Source organism: Protopterus annectens, chromosome 10.part0, assembly GCF_019279795.1.
Source record: "Protopterus annectens isolate FY-2018-M chromosome 10.part0, PAN1.0, whole genome shotgun sequence".
Taxonomy (NCBI): Eukaryota; Metazoa; Chordata; order Ceratodontiformes; family Protopteridae; genus Protopterus; species Protopterus annectens.
The window spans coordinates 605406324-605433830 of NC_056744.1; positions in this window are offsets into that span (position 1 = coordinate 605406324).

The following is a 27507-nucleotide window of genomic DNA, read 5'->3' on the forward strand; positions in this document are numbered from 1 at the left end:
ACAATAAAATAGCCAAGTTTGCTACTAACTCAACCTATAGAACCCATCACTGTGCTGCACTAAAAGAACTAAAATGGCTTGAGCTACCTCAGCTACTTAACTAACACCAGCTGGGCACAGCCTACAATATTCTCAAATATCCTGAAAAAATAACCCTCATTATCCAACCTACTTACTATCTATACTACAAACCGATACCTAAGATCCAGTGAAAAATATCTCCTCTCCATCACCAAGGCTAACAATAATGCAGGGAAAGCACTCTACTCCCACACCGTTGCCAGAAATTGGAACTCTCTTCCCCTATCTGTGTCCACTGCCCCCTCCACATCCATATTCAAAAACTCCCTCAAATCGCACCTTCTTAGTACATGGTTATGCCCTTCTATCATATAACCCTACCCATACTACTATTAACTCCCCAAATACCTCTCTGATCACATGCTGGAGCTCTGATCCCCTGTAGGCTTGGTCATCTGAAAGGGTACTTTTAACTGTAGAATCTTACTTGATATATTTTCTTTCCTTACCAAAGTATGACTGACATTGTCTTTTTACCCATGTTCTATATCTTTTACCTGGAGTGTTTTTTTATTAATTCTTGTTATATTACTATGCTCAGCATACATGATGTAACCTGTTTTGTGTATTATGCTGGATGTACTGTATTTGTATAACTTGATGTTGGAGCTTTTCTCCCCGGGCCTCCGCTGAAAATGGACCTGGTCCAGTCGGAATTTCCCGGTTAACAAATGTAAAATAAAATAAATAAATAAATAAATAAAATAAATGTTGAGAGAAACTGATTGCAGTCCTGTAGACACCATTTTGTAGGTAACTGTAGAGTTCAATCTGTTTAAATGTTGAGAGAAACTGATTGCAGTCCTGTAGACACCGTTTTGTAGGGAACTGTAGAATTCAATCTGTTTAAATGTTGAGAGAAACTGATTGCAGTCCTGTAGACACCATTTTGTAGGGAACTGTAGAGTTCAAACAAAGTCACACCAGGTCAGCCAAGGGGGGAAGAGAGAGGGAAATCCTAAGTACCTAGATTTGAAACATGCCTTAAACAATACAGGTTTTATGCGGGCAATTAACTTACTACTACTTTTATATTTATTTCCTATGATAGTACATGCAAGAGTATTACTAACCTGCTTCATGTCACAACCACTTCAATCTACATCCATGGGCCTCTTGGTTCATAGCCCACTCACTTGCCACTGTGAAAGACATAAGAGGAATATTTAGCCATACCTATTCATAATATACATGAGCTGGCAATTATTAAACAGGTAGTGGACTGATACTTACACATGGCTGGGACTTCCCCTGTCCTCCTAGCCTCTTGAATCCACTGATCCAAGAGATCCCCCTTTCACCACTTCAGGTAGGCATAGTGATACCTGACCTGCTCACCAGTTTAGGGTATGTCAGTGGCACTGGTGAGGTCACAGGCGAGGCAGTCTCAGGCTTCCGCTTTGTATTGGGAACCCTGGTACAGGCCCTGCAGCAATCTCATGTCATGGTCTTTTACAAAGAGTCCTACCATGACTCTGGACTACTGAATGCCCCAGCACTGCACCCAAAAGCACACACCCTCTCCCATTCCAGACATAGTGCCTACAAGGGGAAGCTACAACCAGTTATGAAATGTATTCCTGCCTGTTGGGTTTAAATAGGGCCGGTTTCCCACACTCTGCCATGACTGGACGGTTTTGAAAAGGCTAAGCTATGGGCAAACCTGCTTACCTAAGGTTAGCATTGCTTAAAGGGGTATACCAATGGACAGATTGAGTTAGCTGGCCTACATATTGCTTACACCTACTAAGCTGGGCTGTGCAATGCTTAGCGTTGCTTAATATTTAAAGTTGCATTATATTTGCATTGTGGCATTGATTTATTATTCATTAGATATTATATATGTGTTTGGTATCCATGATTCATGTGTATGCACACTGTATGGGGTCCTTGTGTTTATTAGGGGATTTCAACACTTTATTACAATGATACCTCACATCTGGACTTAGTGCAGTACTCCAGTTCACATATTTATGTTAAATAGTAGGTTATACAACATAAAACTGTATATAGATTCCTTTCACATGTTCAATTTGATTTTCCTATAGTGAGGATCTGTGTGGTGATATCTCAATCTTATGTACTGCTGTGATGGCTTAGTGGTTAACTACTGTGACTATAGTGTACAGGGTCTTGGGTTCAGGACCTGCAAAGTCTGTTTACTTTGTTTCTGACTAGAACAGCGGATGTTGCACACAAAGTGATTAATGCACTTTTAAGCAATTGTAAGCGGGTTTCTGTGGGTTTGCATGACGGTAAGCAATGCTAACCTCTAGTTAAATATGCTTACAGAGAGTTAGCTTCAATATTGCTTAACCTGTGTGCGCATTGCTTACCCCATGCAAACGGGCTGAAACCCACTTACTACTGCTTAAATATGCTTACTCCCACTTACTACTGCTTAAAAATGCTTACTCTTGCTTACTAGTGCTTATACCCGCTTACCATCGCACTAATTTAGACAGTAATGTCTAATGGTTCTTGGGAAGGTGGTGGACTTGGTAACTGTTTGGATTTATCATTCATTACACATTTTACTTTCCATTTGTATCCCTGATTCCTGTGTACATATACTGTATGGGGCACTTGTGATTATCTGTGGACTTTGCAACATTATGACAATGACACCTCACATGTGCATTTAATGCAGTACTCTAGTTCACAAATATATGTTATGTCATAGGTTATGCAAGAAAACAAATTGATCATAAAGTGATTTGACATGTAAAATGGATTGTACTGGAGTGGAACACAAACTGTTAATGACTGCTCGTAAGGCGAATGCTCTGTCCACTACACTATTGCTGTACTGCTTCATTTGCATATATCTTGCTTTTTATCCTCGTGTGCCATTTAAGCTGCATTAGCTGTAGCTAAGTGGTGGGCAAACCCACGCAACTACGGTTAAATTTAATCTGTTTCATAAAAAAAAAATTCTGTATCTTTACTGTTTTAAATATTGCTCTTGTAAACTAGGTGGGATGTTGCTGGGGGTATATGAACACCTATGAGTGGTCATGCTCATTCTTATTCATACTCTGCTGTTCTTCATTGCAGGGGCATGTATATTCTGAGAGCTCTGCTCAGAGACACGCCCCCTGCACTCGTACATTCTCCATGTCCGTTTAAGAGCTCAGGCAGCGCGCCTTCATTAATATCCATGGCATGCTGCCGTCCTGCTCCTAAACGGCTGCTTCCACACAGGACTAAGCTAGTCCTGCATGGAAGGATAGTGAATCCAGGGACAGTCTTTTTGCGATCCTGTTTTTTACAGTATTTCTTTTTTGGTTGTTTTCTAAATACCTTTCTATATTAACACCCTAATTTTGCTTTAAATGTTTTCCCTGACCCTGTTATATATATATATATGTATGTATGTATATGTATATATATATATATATATATATATATATATATATATATATATATATATATATATCCGTCTACTTTGATTCACTGAATACTCATTTCACTGAATTTCAAAACACTCACAGCAAATCGCTAAAAGCTCAAATCACTGAAAACTCATTTCACTGAATCACATTTCACTGAATGTAAGTACTGTTGGGCAAATAATATATATATATATATATATATATATATATATATATATATATACCCTTTTTCCCACTGTAGTGTGATCCTGGAGTTAGTATATATAGTTAGGGGGTGTGGGGGGCATAGTCCCCCATCTACTTTTGGTTTTATATTGTTAGCATTCCATGAAATGAGACATATATATATATATATATATATATATATATATTAGAATTAGAGTTTTATGACTTTATAATTTTTACTGTAGTTATATATAGATTTCCATGATTGTTGCCTTTGCCACCACATTATTTTTGGCTTTGTCCAGAATTCTTAAATAAAACAGTTGACAAGTGTATTTTTAGGCAATTCTTGTAGCTTTAGTAAAATTTTGCTTGACCAAAGTTATGTCGCTTTTCTTTATTTTATTCACTAGAATTCATATAACTTTTTATACTGGCACCAGTTTCAAATGAGAGTATATAAACCGACCTCAGACCTTATTCTGTTATCCCCAAATTTGCAAGGCGTTATCAATAGCTGATATTATTTCAAGTGACAAAAGATAAGACCAAGAATGCAAAGAGTAAAATTCATTCACTACTCCTTATTCAGTGGGACTTTTTACAATACATACATTTTTAAGCAGATTTTGGTGAGATATTCCCCACTGCCTACTGTGATGTCTTAGGACATGAAAGTGGCACAGATTACCACAGGCTATCAGATCTACAGACACAAACAATAAATATAACTGGAGCCTACAGTGCTTGCCTGGTGGGTATTGTGATGATTGGGGAGAGATGAGCGAAGACTGCCAGCCTAGGCAAATAGAATTTGATATATAATTCTATCATTTGTATAAATAAATGTAAAATACAGGCTTGTGTTTTTAAATGAAAGAAAACACTGTAAAATGTGAACTTCAAGATTGTTGTAACATTGCCATCTGCTGTAAGGAAAACCAAGTCAAGCATTTCAAATGTCTTTGAAAGTACAATTATATAAAAAATGGTGCCAGAGCAGCTAGCTGAACACATTTTTCCTATTGTCTTAACTTAAGGAATAAGTGTTAGAGTGTACATGTGGAAGGTGCTTTATTGCTTTGGTTTCTGCTAGAGTGTATATGTGAAATGCCTTTTATCGTTGCATTCTCCTGTGCAGGTGTTAGCTTGCTAAATAATGTAAATGGAGTTTCTATTAGCCTGGGAACTCAGAGCAGGTGTCAAGATGATGCAATATGAATACTGGGAAAACCTAAGGGTCAAAAATTATGTAATCTGGGGAGGACCCAGAGACATGTTTGTTAGTGATGTTTTATAAACTGTCTCTCACAAGAGACAAAAAGCATTTTGATCTTGATATCCAGCTTATCAGCACTCTGCACTGTGATTTCTTGTAGGAATAGTTAAAACTAGTAAAGATTAATTAGGCATTTTTCTTTGAAATCAGTACCGTCATACTGTATTATTTTAAGTTTCTGTGTGATCTCCGAACTCTTAGATATCTCTGTGGTATAGTAGTTTTGTCTTGTGTTTTAATTATTTATTATTAAATATTTTTAAAACCGTCTACCTGTGACTGCTTTGTGTAGCGATAAGCTCTAGAATACATTGCATATTTATAGAGGTTATTGTAATAGGCCACTCTAAAGTAAACATTGACTGTTAGTCATACTACCATTGGATTAAAATATCGCACAGTAATAATTGGACACCCTTTTAAGGGCCTTTTAGTAGCTGATATGATTAGCTGGTTAGTGGCAGGGATTACTACCATATGGTCTGGGCAAAGGGGCACAGCTGGAGAATCTGTGTCAGCCTTTCCCAGGAGTGCCTGTGAAGTTGTATAAATACTTATCTTATAGTGTCTGTGTTGCGTCAGCTACTTGGGCAGGGACACGAAGCACTGATTGGACAGAAAGGGTGCTGGAGGTTTTAGCTTGCCCAGCTAGGCTGAGACCTGGATCCTATAGCTGTGCCAGTGGGGAGTCTTATTGGGGACCTGGTGAGCATGGGAACAACCAGCCCCAGACTGACTGTGATCTCTGTGTGCACTTAAGGGAAATTGTACTTTACTGTGTGTATTAGTTATTATCCTTTTCTCTTCTAGGAGAGGACCTCCCTGGTGTTAGTCATGAGGATTGAGGTTCCTTAATTGCTGGGATAGGGCACGGTCATCACAGGTATCAAGCATTTTTAAGCATGTAAATAAATAACTGCAGTTCACAACATATTCAGATGTGGAAATTCTTTAGTAAATGAATAATCCATCTAACACAAATAAATATTCATAATGAATCTACTTTACTGAAATCAGGTGTTTAGTACATCTGTTCTGGAATTTCTTAATTCAGACATTACTTTGGATTCCCACAGAGCAAAAGAGAATCGCTTATGGACCACTGGAGACTAGCCACATAATTTGTTTCATTCCCAATTCATGACCTTTACATCTTGGAATTTCTTTCTGAATTGCATTTGCTTGCCAGTACCTTTGCACTCATGCTTTATACTAGTTATAACATGGCATTGGTTTTCTGTGGAAATGATACACTTCCAGAGCTACTGGAAAACTTGCCTTATTCTGCTGTTTTAAGTATTTGATCATTGCATCTTTTGTTAAGAAAACATTGGTCATAAGGACAGGTTGCATGACATCTTTCAAAGGTTTTTCTTAAACTTTTAAAATGTTTTTGGTGTTTCTTATATTTTCCTTTTTTGGAAAGCATTAGCTACAATACATTAACTCCCATAAAGAAAGAAATAAAATCAGTTTTCATGCTCTACCTCACAACAGAGAGTAATTCAGAAAGGTTACTAAGAGGTGTAAACAAGGTACAGACCACACAGTAATCACTTGGGAGTCAGAGACAGCCCTACACACTGTTTTATTATAAAAACATATAGCACTATAGTGGGTTTTCTCTGCTAAATGCTAATGCAGCATTCCTGAGGAAAGGCATATGCTAACTAGACATACGCTTACCTGCAGAAATGCCTACGGTAATGTATTTAGGTAGCCAAATGATTCCTAGAATTAGTCATCTGCATAAAGTAACAAGGGCACTCCCGGCTGCTAGTCTTATGAAACAGAGCCAAAAGCCCATGTTCACCCATCATAGTAGAGGAAAGTGCCAGGGAATTTAGCAGACAGGTAATTTTAGGGTGTGTGTACATGTGTATATGTGTGGGTGCTACATTTTGAGTGTATGTGTGAGTGTGTACCTGCCTGGGACATTGCAGTAGGATTCTGTTAGAAAATAGGTAGGGTAATTTTGTAAGTGTGTGTGTGTGTGTGTGTGTGTGTGTGTGTGTGTGTGTGTGTGTGTGTGTGTGTATGTATTCATATGTGAGTGGGGGGGGGCTGTCACACCTCCACACTCCCACAGAATAATGAGCAAATCCTGCAATATTGGCAGTTTCGGGCCAGTAGAGACTAAAGATACTCTTCATATTGTGCCTTAAAAGCACTTATAAAAATAATGAAAGGTCATATATGTCAAAGGGACCTCTAAACACCAGGGATGTTTTAAATAGCATGACATAAAGGCATTAAGAAAGATTTAACCCTGTCCTTTCCAACTTCACACAGAGGACATTAGTCCACTCATTTACTACTATATACCAGGGTTATTTATGTTTAAAATATGTAAAATGAAAGGTTTAAAACCCTGCACACACACTAAGTGAACTAATACATCAGTGTAGTTATTTTTTGCATAATGAGAAACATAATGCTCTAATATCTGGCATGATCCAAATCTTGCAACAGTCCATGAGTCATGAGAGACAAAGGGGGAAGGCTTCAGTCTGAAGCTGAATGGAGCATGAAATGACACCTGGGAGATTATTTAAACTCTGACTGGGACTCACTTAAAAAGTAATTAGAACAACAGCTCTAGCATCTTTATGCAGTTTATGAACATTAACAAAAATAAAAATGTAATGTTTGCCTTTATTGGCTGACTGCATTGCAAAGGTCTGTGATTTATGAGGGCAGGGACAAATAAATGGAAAGAGATATTGGGGGCATTCTAACACCTGAGGGACAGGTAAAAGATATGTGATGCACATACATGACTGTGTATGTATGTGTGTGTGTGTGTGTGTGTGTGTGTGTGTGTGTGTGTGTGTGTGTGTGTGTGTGTGTGTGTATGTGGTTTTGAATATGTATGTTTGTGGAAGACTGAATGTGGGAGGGGGGGCTTAGCCAACATGATGCAAAATTGACCTGTGTTAACTAGCTCAGGAAAGTGTTAATTCGCACTAGTAGTAGTTGATGGCATTTATTCAGAGACATATAAATTAGCCAAGAATGAGGCCTTCCTCACTGTGGATAATATGTAAGTGAATCACATTTTTGGTATCTCAGAAACAACCTCTTTTTGCTGCAGCTCTTACTGCTGGCACCATTTGATGGCTTTTCCTTCTTCTTTTTTTTTTTTTTTTTTTTAACCATTGATTCTTTCATCAAGAATAAGCTCATCCCCTCATCCCTCTGCATTCTCTCTCACTTAACAAACTTAATTTTCAAGTAGTACTGATACTCGGTAAGCCAAAGAACAGTTATTAGAAATAAATGCTGCTTATGATATCTAGCATTATTTTAAACACATGCTTTCAAAACATAGCTCACTGTTCTGCTCTAGTAAACATGCTATTTGTAAGTTTACGTGTGTTATCTGCATATATGTTTGTGTGTGTGTGTGTGTGTGTGTGTGTGTGTGTGTGTGTGTGTGTGTGTGTGTGTGTGTATGTGTTTGTCTGTGTGGTTGCTATGCCACTGTACATTTATGCAAGTGTGTGTGTGTGTGTGTGTGTGTGTATGTGTGTGTGTGTATGTGTGTGTGTGTGTGTGTGTGTGTGTGTGTTTGTCTGTGTGGTTGCTATGCCACTGTACATTTATGCAAGTGTGTGTGTGTGTGTGTGTGTGTGTGTGTGTGTGTGTGTGTGTATATTCATATGTGAGTGGGGGGGCAGTGTTTGCTCAATGTGCCACTTGACACAAACGTGTTTAGCTATGCTCACCTGGTTTGCATGAAGTGCAGCACTGCACAGACTGGAGGAATGGACTTGCATGAAGTGCAGCAATGCACAAACTGGAGGAATGGAACACCCAGGTTGTAGACAGGACCCAGACAGCCGCAAACATAAACCAGATGCATATCTCCCAACCTCTTAGAGTAATAAGTCTTGACAAAGCTATAAATAAAGGTGGGACAAAGATCCAACAGTAGGGACAATTTTTAAATATTGCTCTTAAAAACTTGGAAAGTTGATATAATAGCAGGTTTTGCATTCACACAAATTTTCTGAAGGGTATGGAGTCTGAAAGTCATGTTTGCCATTATATTCTAACATCAATCTTTAATGATTTGCTAATATTTTGCCAAAAAAACACAATTTTATGAAAATGTATCAAAAATATGAGGCAACAATCTGGACATTCTGTGAAAATCTGTACAGTTGAGAGTTATGACTGGATGATTTCATTTAATAATATTGGCTATCATGCAAACACAGAAAAAGGCATTGAGCTATGATTAGCAGTGAAAAATTTACACTAACTACTAAGACAGGGCAAATCATGACACCAATCCTGTGGCAGCAGGTGATAAGTGTTGGTGTTGTGTGCAGATGGTCCTGGGTTCTAGTACAGGGTGTGCAAATTTTGTTTTACTGCTTTGAGATTGCAGATTATATACAATGAAGTGCAACATACACAACTGCTTTCTTAACCCTCTTGTGGTAATAGCTGTGAGTGTAGGAGAAATGTAGACATGGTTCATTTGACTAGCACATTTACAGAAGTGCCTGTATACCAAATACTCTTGCAATTGTTTTGCTTGCCACTGTTGTGCACCACTTAACATTGCACAAACATAGTCCCAGCAGTGCACACCCTCACCCACTGTGTTTGCGCAATGATAAGTGATCTGCAATGCTTTCAAATGTTGTAAAACTAAAATGTGTGCACTCTCAGTAAACACAAGATGTGCAACAGGTGGGAAGCATCAACATATAAACTGCAGTTATTAGGAAATTCTCATTCTGCATTGAGCTTGAGCTATGGCAAGCATGTCAAGAGTTGCTGGTCAGGGTATGTACGTTTGGGTGCAGAGGTGGGGTGTTCAGGAGTCCAAAGTTTTTGTTGGACTCCTAGTTAAGGTGCATGGGCCCTGGTTTCTCCAGTGGGACTATTCAGGCACAAAATACAAGTCTAAAGCCCGAAATAGTATTGACAGGGCTCTGGCCAGTGCTACAGGTATCCTCCGCACTAGTGAGCAATGCTGACATCACTTTGATGACCTTCGGAGGAGGAAGCGGGATACCCTTGATGATTGGATTGGGAAATTTAGTACAGGGGACACCCCACAGATGTGGATGTATCAATTCTAGTGAGTAATTTTAAGAGTTAAAAGCTGAATAAAGTCAAGACTGGTAGTCATAATGGTGTTCTGTTCTGTTTTTTTTCCACAGCTGCTATGGAATGAGCCTCAAATGTCAGGTCTCATGCCTCATGTTTGTTAAGGATATGAGAAGCATGTGGTATGTATGCATTAGAACAGTCCTCTCTAAATAGTATTTTAATAATAATAATAATAATAACTTGCATAATAAATTAGTAGCATTAAAAGTTAATGACCACTTACTTGGTGTTTAATACAGTTGTATCAAATTAAGCCTGCATATCTCAACTGTAAAAAAAACTATGCATGCTTTAGTCTGTAGCACAGAGCAGAGGTGCCATACTCTCAAATAACGGTGAGCATGCATCTCTAAACTGTAAAAGGAAAATATGCATGCAGTAGTCTGTAGGACAAAATAACAGTACAGCATTAGGGAATAATCATTGTTTGTGGGTTCAAAAAACACACTTCCCAAATATACAATACTAGGTTTTCATCATTATTGCAATGTAACTTCATACCTCTATACCAGTGGCACAAATGGCCTTCTGTAAACTGTAATCAGTATAACTGGAACACGCATATGTGCAATATATGCACACATCATGGATTGGTGGCTTCAAACTGTACTATACTGTGCCTCTGTTATGAACTAGGTAGTCCTAAATGTAATTAAGAAATTTGATAGGAGTTTGTAGTGTTAAAAGTAAAGGTAACAGAACAAAGTCAAATAATTGTATCAATGTTTTGTATGCCACATATGAAGTTACTAACATTCATCCTTTTTTTCTCCACTCACCCCAACCCTTTTCTCTGTCTCTCTCTTTTTTTTTTTTTAATTTTTTGATTTTTTGTTTTTCCCCACAGCACACTGGGTTTGTCCTTTCCCATAGGATCCACCTGCCACCACTCCACCTGTTACAGCACCAACCACTGTCCAGCATGTCTGGTGCGTAATCTGGTAGCACCTCCTCTGTGGTTCCTGCACTACCCAGCCCCTCAGGTAGTTCTGCCCCACAGAATAGGCCTGTGGCTCCCTCCTAGAGCAACAGCCTGCAGGTGGTGTGTTTATCACCCTCGATGAACTGCCAGAGATGGTGCATAGGATTTGCACAGCACTGTGGATGCACACCTACACCTGATGGAATTCCTGCTCCCTATCCTCATTCAGAGTACATGTAGGAGATGCAGACATTGGGCAGTGTAGCACAGAGAGGTGAAAGTGATGACAGTCCATTGTAAAAGGACTAGATTCTCACCGTCAGACGCCTCAATGTGCATGGAAACTTGATTTCCAAGCCTGTTCCCAACGATGGTGTTCACCCACCTCTTGTGTCCTTCACCGGATGTCTCTTATCTTGTTTGTCTTGTCTGTCTGCAATTGATTCATCACCTACCCAACTTACCTCACCCAGGCATTCCCTACATCCCTTGCCCAACATTTCTTTCTCTCAAAAAAAAAAATGAACACCTGTCCAAAAAAAATATATATATCACCCCATAGATAGCTCTCTATTTCATGCATGTGTCTTTGTGACATACATGATTTGGTCCAACTCCCTATACAACAGATTGTGTTGTGGCCATCCCTCTCTCTGGAGGTGACAGCCTAAATTCAGCTAATATTTTGCACATATGTTCATGGTTTATTCTTGAAGAAATGTTTAGCTATGGTTCTTTCCTACATCTCTCCTACACATTCCTGCCTTCTTTTCACTTTGTTCTTCCCTCTGCTTGCTCCCCATTTCACCACTTTCCTGTCTTTCCTATTTCTTTTCTTTAAAGCATAATTGCGTGATGGTGCACATCATGCACTACTGTGTGGCTACAGCAAAATCCAGTTATAAGTGTTATATGCAGCTGTATTGGAAAACAGTACCATCTAGCCATATTTTAAGGACTCCATACCACCAATCTTCAAAATTTGGATTTACACATAAAAGTATTTGAAAGTGTTACATACACCTGGATTCAAACCCAGTACCATCTGAATACAAAAATGAATACATTACTGTATTACCACATGGTGCTACAGAATCAGTTTAGGAGCAGGTATATTTTAGAGACTAAATAGCAAATGTCCGACTTAACTGTTGATGTATACATCTGCTATGTAACTTAATCTCTGGCTGCAGGAATTAATGCACTTCATGTAGTGATGAGTTCTTTTTTGGGGCCAAATGGTAGAGGTTCTGAATATAGCTGTAGGTAATGCATTGAACTACTTTGGTAGTAGCATTTCTTATGTGCATCATTGTGCACTATTGCTGTATAAAACTAACCATGTACTATAGTGTATTATTGCTATATAAAACTAAATGGATATCTGAAAATAAAGTTTTATAAAACATTACAGGGGATCATGCAATGCTGCTTTATACCAATTTCATGGGGAAGATGCAACATTAGTGATATAAGGAGCAAGCACGAAGAAGTTATCATACAACCTGTTATGATTATTCCTTACAAACATACAGATGTGTCCTACCTTTCTGTTTTTCCTGGTCATTCCTTAGTTATCTGACCAATACTCGGAGACATAGTCTATATCATTTACCTTAAAATATGCGAGGGTATTAACTGGGAACACTATGATATAAGTTGCCATCAAATGAAGGGTATGTTGATTGGGACAAACAAGCATCGACTATTGTTTTGGGGGTGGGGAGCAAAGGTGAGCTCCTGTTATGGCACATGCAAGAGTATACTGTTCTTTCAAGATGGTGGACTCAGGCTGAGCTACTATTATGGCACAAACAAGAATACTTTGCTCTTATTACTCTCCTTGTTTTACATCTTACCTGTTTAATCTTGTGAGGATGGTGAAGCCAGAAGCTGTTATGTGTCTCATTACTTTCTAACTTCTCACTTTTATGATTTCCCATTACAAATATATGGTGATAAACTGAGAGCATGCGGTGATCATCAGGTCTTTGGGGAGGTATCAATGTCTGAATCTTTGAGGCCTGAGGCCTACTACTTGAAAATGGACACATACAAGTCAAATAACTCTCTGCTGTCACATGTTACATTAATTTCTGTACAAATCTCCTACCTTTAGGTTTCTTACTGTACCAAGTGATGAAATACAAGGACATGTCATGATATTGTTATACAATACAGTACATGTTCAGGACATACCGTGTAAATACAGCAGCTCCCACAATGTTAGTTCAGGGCTGACTCTGAGCAAGCAGTTCACAGCCAATACACAGGGAGGTAAAGGCTGTGGCTTTGGTTTGAGGCTGGCAGAGGTCACAGGGTTTCTGTATTCTATTCCTCTCCACCCTGTAGCACTCTACAGTGTCCATGTTGTGTATGTTGTGATAAGTTAAACGTGACTTGCAAACTCTTCTCTGTCTCAGTCCAGGTATATTGGCAGCAGCAGCATTGCCTGCAACCTGTATCTTATACAAATGAAGTTAAGCAGCAGCAGCTCCTAACATTCTGTCTGTGTAGACTTTCTGTGTCTGTACTCCATTACTTTTGAAATCCACAGGAAAAAACAGCATGGAGTCTACATGGTTGCTTTATAAGTTGTTGAATAGCTCCACCAGATTGGTTGATTAGCATGCAATTCAGCTGCATATGCTGTTATTAACATCTCTGAAACACAGCCTAAGACAGACATAATACATTAATAATCTACACCATTATCAAAAGGCAAATGTGTAGCTAGCCAAACAGATGGCAAGGATATTTGCTACATGTTCAGAAAAGCAAAATATTTCCAAAGCTATCTCTACAGAGTAGTAGTGAACTCCAGAAGGTGTGCTCTCATTTTTTTACCAGCATAATGTAGGTGCTGGAATTTATTAATGAAAAATGTGAAGCAACAGATTTTGCATTGCTATCTGTATGCATTAGTTAGAAGTGTACTGATGGCATGGCCATGTTTGTCAAGCTATTTCAGAAGTACAAATGATTCACATGAATTGTATTGTATTCCTTTGAAATAAAAATAAAACCTGGACCCCCAGCTAAACCTGGGATATTCAGCAACTGTTCTAAGGCTAAGCTCCTGCTATTAAGTGAGAACCTAGCAAAAGTTCAAGCCTCCATAAACCTCGAGAACACTGCTGCCTATCCAGAACTGTCACAGAAACCCTGTACAAGCATGCTAATAGCTGCAAAGAAGTACAGAACTAAGTCACAAAACAATCCACCCTAGTCGAAGCACATAATCAGTAACAGGAAGAAGAAAATCATGGCAAAAATTAGGAGGTGCAGCACCCAGAAGGATAAAAGCACTCTCATCAAACTAAACAAACAAATCAGAGGACAAATAAACTCTACCAAAGCCATATTTCAGGTAAGTTTGGCCTCCCAGGCTAAGGACAACCACAAAGCATTCTTTAGCTATATCCTCAACCTCAAAGGCAATACACAATTATGTGCAGAGCTCATTGTAAATGGAGTCACCTATACTGAGCCAGAAGATATAGCAAACCTCCTGGCTGATAAATTCAGCTTCAACTTTTCCCCTCTTTTCCCCCTCAATCTTCCCTCGGGAAATATTATCAAATATAACTCCCCCTACTATCACTGGGGAACAGGTCCTTAATGCTCTCTCTAAGATCAAGAACACTGCATCAATGGGCCCAGACAATATCCCAGGATGCCTTCTAAATAGCGTGAAACATGACCTATCATGGTCTCTGGAATTACTGTTTAACTGTAACCTCCAAACAGGCTTTGTGCCTCATGAATGGAGAAAGACAACAGTCATCCCTCTGCACAAGGGTAGGCCATCTACTGGCCCTGGAAACTACAGACCCATAAGTCTCACTAGTCTTACATGTAAAGTCATGGAAAGAATTATCATGGAGATGATCAGTAGAGATATAGTAAACATCCAGAGACTGGACCCAATCTAGTTTGGTTTCATCAAGGGCAGATCATGCCTACTCAACCTGTTGGACTTCTTTGAGAAGGTCACCAAAGCAAAGGATGAGGGCAAAATCATTTGCACTGCCTACCTTGACCTGGCTAAGGAATTTGACACAATACCCCACTCAGGCATTGTTGACAACTTCAAGAGGTTAGGTACAAACCCATATGTCACCCAGTGGATAGCCAACTGGCTCACAGATAGGAACCAGGAAGTTAGAATTTGGGAGTCCACCACTACAAGGAGGCCAGTCTCAGATGTCAAGGCCAATGTCTGTGGTCTGTAGCTGACTAAATTTGGAGATGATTTCAAATTAGGAGCTGACATTGAATCTCACAATGACACAAATGTTCTCCAGAAGGGGCTGACACAGACAAGCAACTGGTGTTAGAGCCATGGACTAAAACTAAATGCCAACAAATGCATAATAGTATCCTTTGGGAAGTCATCCATCCCTGGTAACTATCATATTGACAACACACCCCTTAGAGTTTACCCAGTAGGCAGAGACTTAGTGACACACATAGATAGTAATCTAGCCTTTGACCATCACGTATCTACAGTGGTGAGGAAATCATTTATGTTGAGCAACTTATAAACAAAAGTATGGCATCTAAGTCCAAGGAAGTCATTGCTCCACTGTATTTGGCATTCATCAGACCTATCATTGAGTACAATGCCCCCTTTTGGTATGTACCTAACCACACATATCCAACAATTAGAATGTCCACAGAGATTCCTCACCAGAAGAATACAGGGCATAAGTAAAATGTCCTGTGCAGACCTCCTCAAGGCTCTATCCCTGTATTCTTCTCCTACAGGCTTTTGAGGGGAGATCTATGCCTGGCATACAGGGCATTGTTAGACCCCACTCTGCTGGACCTCCTGAATATCCACAAAACAAACAGCACCATAATTACCTGTTCTAAAAAATTAAAATCTTGCATGTGATATAAATACAATCCGCTGGTGAGATAGATATGTATCTCAGAGACTACCATGTCTATGGAACGGGCTCCCTATCCATGTGAAGCAGAGTTCCTCCCTACCCCAATTCAAGTGCAAGATGGACAATTGGAAGGGAAACCAGAAATGTATCCCTAGTTTGGCACCTATGTCTCCAATGGACACAGGTAACCTGTAAATGGTTCATCTCCCAGGCCCATGCTTACACTTATCAAGGGTATCTGAGCTTGTCAGAGATTTGCGATGCATGGCTAGGCTTAAAAAAGCCCCTGTGGTCATTACCTTAGTAAATGCCTATGAACCTTTAAAACTATAAACCTATTACTGACAATACATGAAAATAGAATGCTATGTGATACATATGTACAAATGTTCCAGGGACAGGTCCTTTGAAAGCATGAATAACATTTCAAATGTGTTTTATTATCAAAATGGTTCATGTAACTGTTTTTTGTGGGAAGGGGAGCAAAGAAAAGTTACTGTTATGTCACAAATTAGAATGGACTGTATTTTGGGTGGGACCACAGTTGAGTTACTGTTATGGCACCTACAAGGATATGTTGCTCTTGTGACTCTGCTTGTTTTGCATCCTGCCTGTTGTTAGTATTTCACATCTGTAGACTGTTTTATATTTTTCCAGTGGGTAATACTGACTGCCTACCTTAACTGTTTTATCTGGTAACAGTTACTTTGTAGTTATGTGATGCTTACCTGTATCATAATTCTGTTGTCTTTTAGGACAAAAAATGTCATTGTGGTGGAGACCCCCCCTTCAGTGAGGCTGAGAATACTATAATTGTCAATGTGCTCTGTCAACACGGGGCTTTTCTTCTGGGAAGAGGTCATCCCAATATGCCAGAGAGGCTCAGACTATGGCAGCAGATCATTGCCAACATAAATTCTGTGGGTGGCCACAGCTGGACTTATGAGCAGGTGTGCCACATGGCCACTTACATTATCACCTCTGCATGGAGGCATGTAGCTACTGTTGCCTGAGACCAGAGGGTAACTGGGGGTGGGCCAGCTGCAGAACCACCTCTCACCCCCAATGAAGAATTCCTGGCAAATCTTCTACAGCAGGACAATTCACAGCAGATTAGACCACACCATATCATTGACATGGGCACCACTCCTTGTCAGTCCCAGGTAAAGCTTCCAGGTAGACTTTGTTATATGAGTAGTTGAAAACTGTTGTATGGTTAAACAACTGAAATAAAGGTTAGTTCTGTGTCACATGTCTTTTCTTTGGGCAGGGATTGAAGATTGGTACAATGATAAGCTCAGTTTGGGTTGTCAGCCACATTCCTGTTGAATGTACACTTCATGCTGATATAGAGGAGTGCGTGTAGTATTCACTGTCTTACTGTTAAATGTAATGATGTTGCCCTTACCTGTTGCTTAACTTATTTTAGGATCATCAAGAATCCAGTGACATATGCGTCATGCAGATGGCAAGCCAAATAAATTTATTTCAGTACTGCAGATCAATTTATAGAATTATCATGTCTTATTTTAGGCCTGTTTTGTGTATTGCTGTACTGTCTATAATAGTGGCAGCACTGTTAGTTATTTAACATATATTGAATCATAGTAGTGTAGGTATTAATGTATGCCCATGTTTCTCCCATTATACCATAGGTATTCATGACAGTGGGAATGTGGGCCCTGTGCCACCTGATGTCAGTGTCTCATCAGACACTGATGATGATGGTGATGAAAGTGAGGCACAGTTGGGGGATGCAGAGGTTGAATCTGACACAGAGTTTGACATCCAGCCATCTTTTTCCCCAGACACAGTCAGTAGGCCTACTCAGTCCACTGAGCCCACAAATACAGGACAGGGAGGGCAAGGAGGATAAGGACATTGAGCAGGGAAGTGTGGCTACTGCAACATCTGTGCCTGTTGAGTTTGGCCATAGCCAAAGTGTTGACGAGGTTCCGTGCAGTAGGGTTGATAGGGGCACTCCGAGAGGGCCTGATGTCCCTCTTCCACAGTGCAGGCATCTCTTCCCATGTCACTCAACATATATTTAGGGCCATCGTGGAGGCTCAGCACAGGCATGTACAGAAAGCTGCTCAAGACAAATGCTCAGAGTTGTAGAAGTGGCACTGTCTGACATGTGTGACTGCTACATTGTGTTGTTGATTCACTGGATCTGATGAATGACACATTGGAATGAGGGGATGTCTGTCATGAAATGATCAGTGTCTGTGATGGAACATCTGCAGGGAGGGAATGGTGTCCTCATGGAAGTTTGTCAACCACAACATCTGCTGATAGCTAATGTGGTCATGCTCGATCACACTCCCATAGAGGCAGTACTTCTGCTGATCCATCGGTGAGTGTGTTGTTTACACCCAGATGTGTAAAGGGCATAGGATCATGGTCCTGGGTATTCCCATGAAGGGAGCACATTCAGCAGACATCAGTCAAGCTCAAGTAGCAGCACTGCATCTGACCTCGGGCATATAGTTGCCAGTGTAATTTCTGGCAGAATCTGTTCTGATGGTCGGATGTGGCAATGATGAGCTACCACCTCTACCATGCATGGCTCAGATCTGTCCAACACACCAAGACAAGCAGCTAGCATTGAGCTTGGCTGTGTTCATGCAGACTCTTGCACACCACTTTCACATGGAGGACCCTTACAGACACACATGGCCCGTTTGCTTCCCTTTCTTCCTTTTCTTCCTCACACATACTCACTGACCTTTTGTGTCAGCCTAGGTCTCCTGCTGCCCCACAAAACACCCTGTCCAAGTGATGATAACTGTGCCATATCCTTGTTTTCGCTCTTTTGGATTCAGGGGTGCAAAAGCTTTGTGTCTGATGCACAGGGTACATAGCTACATTAGTGCCTAGTATATCTGCATTTGTGCTGTTGCACTGATAATTGTACCTTTGACATATTTGCCTTGCCAAATTATATAGTGGATAGCATCATCATGTCAGTACTTTCTAGTGTATTATTTTGTTAGGGTTGTGAAGTCAGGGAACTGCAATGTGTCTCATTACTTTTTAACTTTTCTCTTTAATGTTTTCCAATACATACTTATGGTGCACATCATAAAACACACCATCACATTCAGATCTCAGAATTGTATGACAGCACTGTAGTCAAACTCATCAGATCAGTAATACAGTATAATGCCCTCTTTTGCATGAGCCTCACCAGACACATGCAACAGCTGGACAGACCATAGGGCTTTCTCATCAAGAGAACACAGGGTCTACTAACCATGACATGCTGCATGTGGGTACATTAAAAGACATGTCTCTGTCATCTGTCTGGTGTCGCATTCAATTGTAACTGTTATTATGAGCCTATTACTTTTGGTTTTACACACTTGGACTTCAGGCAAGTTTTCCTACATTAAGAAGGTTTGTAGTCTACACTCTTGTGAGAGGAGACTGTAGCCTCTGCCCTTCTGAGCTCAGAATTGCTGGTTGAATGCTTATTGTGCCTGTTATTTCAACTGTCTTTGTTATGGTTTAAGCACTTGACCTCCAAACAAGTTATTTTACATTATTGTGGTGTAGACTCGTGTGGCAGGAGAGGATAGCTTACATCCTTCTAAGCTGGGAATTGCTGGTTGAAAGCTTATTGGGTCTGTTATTTTTAAAATGTCTTAGTTCTGGTTTAAGCACTTGGGGTCCAGACCACTTATTTCACAACAGGAAGGAGTATTGTCTACACTCTTGTTGGAGTATTCTACTGAATTGCTGCTTTACTTAAACAGTTTTTCCTGTTGTGATTGCAATTTTCTCCACTTTGAATTTCTAGTATGTCTGCATTTTATAGCATATGCTAGAATCAGGCTTGCTGAATCTAGACTGTTTTGTATCATTTGAGCACTAAAACCACCCTTTTACATTAAGAAGGCCCCCTGCACCCTTGTAGCAGACATGTGCAGCCAAGGACCCATCTGAGTTGGGTATTGCTGGAATAAGGCTCAGTCTTGGCCTTCCCTTTGTTTATTTTTTTAAATCATTTAACTTCACTTGTATTCCAGAGTCATGTTTACTTGGGTTTGCATTCAGTTTAGCAGAGCTGCTCAGAGCTTGCACTGCTACCCTGTGAGCAACTCAGTTGTGGATTGTGAAGCACTGATACATTTTTCTACCCCTAGCCCTCTATAGAAATGACACTTTTTATTAGGCTTACAGCAAAACCTGGTCCATCTACTCCACTCCCCAGTAGTTATTACAGTATATACCTTCCATAATGGATGGACAGTTTCCCACCATTTCTCTAGGGAGCCTGATTGACATGGGCATCTTGAGGCAATGTAGCAATTGCCTCATGTATACTGACAACCAATTACTGCTAAAACAAAGTAATACAACATGTAAGAGCTGTATATATGCTATGAATATGGAACTGATTGTCTCACATAAAAACAAACCAGGTATCAAACATGTTTCAGCACACTCCCACACTTCTCCTCTTGCACATACCATGCTCACAACACATAAACCCACATAAATGGAGATGCTCACTAAACACCTATGTATAAATCAGAGACCTCTCAAGCGCAAACCTACTGCACACACTGCAGACCCAACAGAATCCACTATACATAATAATACACATAACAGTGTCTCAGCCAATAAGTCCCTAAGGCAAAACACCTCAAAAACAAATGTCTTGGTCATAAGCAACTCCATAGTGAGAAACACAGATGCCCCCTCATCAGGCTGAACAAGAAGTAGGTCACTATCAACCACCTGTCATGTGCCAAGATCTATCAGATCATGCACACATTCAAGTCTCTCAACAACAAGTAGCATTAGGATTCTGTCATAGTCCATATTGCAGTGAATGACTGGAGATGTACCTCACTGCACAATATGAAGAGAGACATGACTGAGCTCTCAGATTACCTGTGCCAGGCAGGTATGTCCCTAGCCTTAAGCAGCATTCCACCTTCACCCAGGATGATTCCCCAGTATAAACAAAACATGATTGACTTCAACAATTGGCTTAGCTTCCTTCTATTGTCCATCTAGAGGAATCCAATATCTGTCAGCCTGGGAAGATATGGTCGACAGACCACTCTTGCTTTGCCAGAGATGGACTTCACCTGTTGCCTCTTGGCTTTTCGTTACTGGCAAAGGTATGTGTCTCCCCCAAAGTGGTCTTTCTAGACAACGTCAAAACAACTAAATTCACAACTAAAAAAAAAATCCACTGGAGATAAACAGAAGGTTATGCTGCCTATTGCAAGGAGTGTAAATCAGAAACTGGACTCACTGGAAGCACTCCTTACTTTGGAAGATGTCTATGTCTGTGCATTCACAAAGACATGGTTCAAGGCTGCAGAGAGCCCTCCAGCCAAGTAAGGTTACAATGCCTTCCACACATGCAGACGTCAAAATGAGCATGAAAGAACCAAAGGCGGCGGTGTATACATTTTAATTAAAAACAAATACATCTGAAGACTGGTCAAATAGTACAACTCCATAGCACTACTCCAAGTCCAACTTACTGTAGGTAAAACCCCCTTCCATATCATTGTTAGCTATAGGTCCCCTACCATGAACCATGAGAACCACTCTGCCTACTTGGACCTATTTGAGTTACTCATCATCATCATCAGCCCCCAATTCCCATTTTTCTACATGGGGTAGGGGTATCATGTTAACCAACGCCAACTCTCTTGATTCAGTGCCACACTCCTGCCTTCTTCAACACTCATGCCTGACTGTTTCAGATCTTCTTTCACACAATCCATCCACCTCTTTGCTGGATGTCCTCACTTCCTCTTACCTTCTTCCTGTCTGTTCCAAATCTTCCTCACAAGATTGCCTTCTGCTTTTCTACACATGTGCCCAAACCACCGTAATCTGTTCCTTTGATCTTTTCTGCAATTAGAGCTACTATGGCTTCTGCTCTTATGTCCTCATTTCTTCATCTGCCCCACAGTGTGCATCCTATCACCTTTCTTAGGCACTTCATTTCCATCACCTCTAGAGTCTTCAACTGTTCTGCCTTTACTGCCCAAGTTTCTGTGCCATACAGTAGTAGTGGTCACACCACTGTCTTGTACACCTTACTTTTCAGCTTCTTTGGCATTCTTCTGTCAGAGACTACACCTGATACTCTATGCCAGTTGGTTCCAGCCCCTCTGATTCTAGCTTTGACCTCTTAATTCAGACTACCCTTCTCCTCAGCTACTCCTCCCAGATACTTGAAGCTGTTTACCTTTTCCACTATCTTCCCTTCTATCTCTGTTCTCAGCTTCTTCTGATTTCCCCAATTTCCTGCTATTACCACCATCTTATCTGTGCTTAGTTTCATCCCATGTGCCTTCAGATTTGCATTCCATTCTCTTATCCTTTGCTGAAATTCTAGCTCAGAGTCTGCCTGTATTGTCACATCATCTGCATACAGCAGCTTTGTTAATCCATCCCCTCCAACCCGTTTGCTAATGTAGTCCATCACCAGAATGAACAGCAGTGGGCTCAGAGCTAAACCCTGCTGTACACCCACACCCACTGGGAACCCCTCTGTGAAGGTGAACACTTGAGTTACTCACTATACAGCCAAACACCTCAGTCATGTGTCATTTCAGCTATCCTTCCATGAATTGGGAGTCATATATGAACACAAATATGCTTGCCCTCAGGTACCTGGACTTTCTTAATGCAAATGCTCTGTCACAGATAGTCTGCACTGCAAAAAGGGGCTCAAATGTCTGAGACTTAGTACTCACCAACATAGAAGGTCTCTGCAAAGATCTCTGCGTGTTGCACTCCCTTGTCAGGTTGGATCATAATTCAGTCTCATTTGAATTAATGATTATATCTAACACCCCCTCAAGACAAAAAGGATGAAACATTTCTCCAAAGCAAACTATAGACTCCTAAGCAATGCCATAACTAGTTGCAAAACCCTCCTGCTACTACTGTCAACAGTAAATGTTATACAAAGGTGTGTGTAAATGGCCTGTATAAACACCTATACAAATGTATAGAGTCTTCTGAACCTGAAAGGATCAAAACAAGGTCCTCACAAAAAACAAGCCACCCTGGTGTGCATGAAGCATAAATAAGTTGCACAACAAGTGGAATAAAGTAATGTCTAAGAACAAGAGGGAACTGACTCAGCAGAAGGACACCATCCACAGTTTGAACATGCAAATTAGCTATCTTGTAAAGTCCTCTAAAGTCAAGTATGGTGCTAAACTAGCATTCCTAGCTAAAGATAATCAGGATGCATTCTTTAGCTATGTCAGAAATCTAAAAGGGAAGGGCAAGCTTTGTGCCGAACTAGTAGTGGACAGCACCACTCATACTGACCCTGAAGATATCACCAACCTGCTAGTAGACAGATTTGAGACAAACTTCACCCCCTGTCCCCATCAGATATACCCCAAAACATGTGTGTCACCAGTCCACTACCTAGTATCTCCAAAAAGCAGTTCATAACTGCACTCCCCATAGCCAAAAATGCAGCTTGTATGAGACCAGATACATCCTAGGCTGCCTACTTAATGGTCTGAAACAGGACTTAGTGGAACCATTTGGCACTGTCTTCAACCACAATGTATGTACTGGCTTTGTCCCAGCAGAGTGGAAAACAGCAGCAGTAATTCCCTTCCACAAAAGGAGTCTGTCAACAGACCCTGGAAACTATAGACCTGTGACACCTGTGCACCCGTGCACTAGCCCAGCAATCAAGGAGCCTCAATCCTCACTACTAACACCAGTGAGGGACATCCATATTGGGAAGGATAACAAATACACACACAGTAAAGTACAATTTCCCTTAAGAGCACACAGAGATCACAGTCAGTCTGGGGCTGGTTTCTCCCTTTCTCTCCAGATCCCAGTAAGACTCAACACGGGCACAGCTATAGGGTCCAGATCTCAGCCTAGTGATCAAGCTAAAACCTCCAGCACCCTCTCTGTCCAGCTAGTGCTTTGTGTCCCTGCCCAAGTAGCTGACACACACACACACACACACACACACACACACACACACACACACACACACACACACACACACACACACACACACACACTTTGAGATATGAGTTATATACAAACACACAGACACTCCTGGGGAAGGCTGGCACAGGTTCCCCAGCTATGACCCTTCTGCCCAGACTATACGGTAGTACCACATGACACCAACCACTAATATCAATCACTAATAAGGCCCTTATCAAAGGGTGCCCAATTATTGTTGTGCAATATTATTATCGAAATGTTAAGTGTGACTGAGCAGCAAGACTATTGGCGTGGCTTTGTACAGAATCACTATATACATGCAATGCACTCTAGAGCTTATCTCTACACAAAACAGACAATGTTGAAAGATTTAAAAATATTTAATAATAAATAATAAAAACACAAAACAATACTTCTTACTACACAGTGCTAGTCAAGAGTTCACAGATCACAGGAAAATGCTTAAAATAATACAGTAGAATAGTTCTGACATTAATACAGAAAAAACAACTAGACTAAACTTCTTATTTCCTATCTATATCTAAGAGCAAATACAGTTCTAAAATAAACTTACATATAGAGCAAGGCAGTGCCAGTGATGTCAATTCTGAAAACAAATGCAAAGTGCTCTCTCTGTCTCTGTGAAAGTCCTTTAAATTCAAACAATTATACAATGCTTTACTTATCAGCTTTCCTCCAGCAGAGTGCATTGTGGTTACATTTTTGAAGTTCAACATCCAATACAATTTTCTTATTTAAGAGAACAAGCCTGTGGCTTATATTAATATTTACAAATGACAGAATTATCTGCAAAATTCTATCTAGCTAGGCTGGCAGCCTTCACATATCTTCAAAAGACTCATAAGCCTATCCAGCCTTATCTGCAAGGCCATGGAGAAAATAATCATGGACCTTATCAGCAAAGACATAGGTGAATTTCATACTCTTGACCCGACAAAATATGGCTTCATTAAGTGTAGATCATGCTTACTAAACATGGTGGAACTTTGAGAATGTCATTAAAGCACTCGACTAAGACAAAACACTACACACAGCCTGTCTTGAATTAGCCAAGGCTACAGCTGTGAAAAAAAGAATAAGAAAACAAGAAGAAATAGATACATTTTGATCCTGTGGAAGATAACAAAGATGCTAAATGGATAGAAGTATTATTTATTTTACATTTGTTTACCGGAATAGTCTGACTGGATACATGTTCATTTTCAGCGGAGGCCCGGGGAGAAAAGCTCCAAAAAGACGAACTGTTACATTTTTACAGTTTAAAACACAAAGTAAAACACAAATAAAATGATTTTTACACAGATGTAAAGAAACACAAAAACAGATACACAAACAAATTATTACATTTTTACTCAGATGGAAAATTCTAGACAATGTTTTTAAGAATGATAGGGTATTGAATGCCTAGTAAGCTAACCTGGTAGTAGATCTAAGGAGAGCATAGGATTTATAAGTTAAGAAACAATAAATTATAGGCAGAAGTCCTCCATGTGCACACGAGTGATGGTTAGAGTTAGTCTGGATTAGGACAAGGACATAGCCATCGTTTTTTAAAGTACTGAATCAGACTTTTCTTGAATTGAGGTACAGAGAGTTCAGATGTAAGGTTAGCAGGAAGAGAATTCCAAGTTTTGTCAACAGAGTTAACAAATAGAGATCTACTAGCTGTGTTGTTGGATTTGAGAGTTTGAATTAGTAGTCTTTCAGATGAACGAAGTGCGCTAAGGTTACTGCAGGGGGTGATGAGGTTTTTAAGTACGGGTGTATTATCTGGTTGGTACAGAATCTTGTGTGCAACTACTAGGATGGCTTGAACTGCCTAACCTACTTCAGGTGGTTAACCTGAAGTAGGTTAGGCAGTTCAAGCCATCCTAGTAGATTTAGGCTATGTCAGTGATGAGTTCAATAAGAAGCTCAAAGGTACAGGATATGAAATGGGATGAAGTAACGTCCAGAGAGATTGAGATAAAGTTAATAAAAGCCTCCATTTGGAAAGCCCCATGCCCAGATGCAGTATTAACATCTTTCCATGAAGATGTAGCCATGAGTAAGAGCTATTTATATGCGCACCCCAAACAAACACCAAACCTGGCTAACAACAGGGAAAACAATGTTCCTACTTAAAAGTGAACCTGCAAGTTATCCTAAAAGTTATAGACCAATAACTTGCCTTCTGATGATGTATAAACTGTAGACTGGAACTGATGCCGACAGAGTTTATAGTTATTTAGAAGAAATTTCAATCATGGCAATAGAACAAAAGAGAAATAAAATAAAGTTATACGGAACAAAGGATCATCTGTTGCTAAATAAAGTCATAATGGATAACTGTAAAAAGAGGGAGAATCTAAGTATGGCATGGATTGAGTACAAAAAAAAACATTTGATAGTATCCCACATTCATGGATAAAAGAGTGCTTAAAATGTATAATATACACCCTACACTGACCAACTACATTACAGTGACCATGAAACAGTGGCAGACCACTTTGCAAGTAAGCCATGATCTTCTTCTCCTTTTGGCTTTTCCCGGTTAGGGGTCACCACAGTGGATCACATGTCCGCTCATGATTGGCAGTGTAGTTTTTATGGTGTTGAGTTGCCAGCCTGGCACCCAACCTTCCACAGAAGGCACACACACGCACTCACACCTAGGGCCACTTTAGAGTGTCCAATCCACCTACAGCAGGTCTTTGGGAGGAAACCAGAGTACCCGGAGGAAACCCATGCGACCACAGGGAGGACATGCAGACTCTGCACAGAAGGCACCCCAGCCGAGGATCGAACCAGGAACCTCTTGCTATGAGGCAACAACGCTAACCGCTGCACCACTGTGGCTGCCCCAAGTAAGCCATGATAAAGGACAAATTATTATTTCAGGGATAAAAATTCAAAGGATGGTATTCCAGGGTGACTCCTGTTATTCTGTCTTGCCCTTAACCCAATAAACTGTCTACTTAACAGATTAAGTCATGGCTATAATTTGGCTTATAGAAAACAACCAAGTGTAAAGACTTCTCATCTTCTGTTTGTCAATGATTTTAAACTATATAGCCCATCAGATGAGGAACTGAAAGCACAACTGCAAGTAGTCAACATTTTTCAGATGATATAAGAATGTCATTTGGTCTTGATAAATGTGCAAAAGGAACTTTTAAAGCAGGAAAACTGCAGCACCAAGAAAACACTAGTTTGGGACAAGAATGTGATATAAAAGAACTTGAGCAAGAGGGAGTGTATAAATACATGGGAATTGATGAATAATCAACAAAAAAATCAACAAATGTGAATAAAACTTAGTAAGAAAAATTTTAGAAGACTTAAATTAATCTTGAAAACAGCGTTATCATCTAGGATCAAAATTCAAGCTACAAATCAATTTTCTCTTCCTCTCCTAACTTACAGTTTTGGAATGACTGACTGACCCAAAACATGTTGTCTAGATTAGACAGGAAAATAAGAAGGATGCTTCATGCTCACCAAATGATTTATAAAAATCAGTGCATACCAAGATTATATACCTCCTAAGATGACGTCCCTGCTTACTTTAGCAGAAGGATATCAGAGTCAGGCAGGAAAGGAAATCAAACCAGAAGTAGATAAAAATCAGCTGACAACTGAATGTGCCAAAAAAACAAAAGA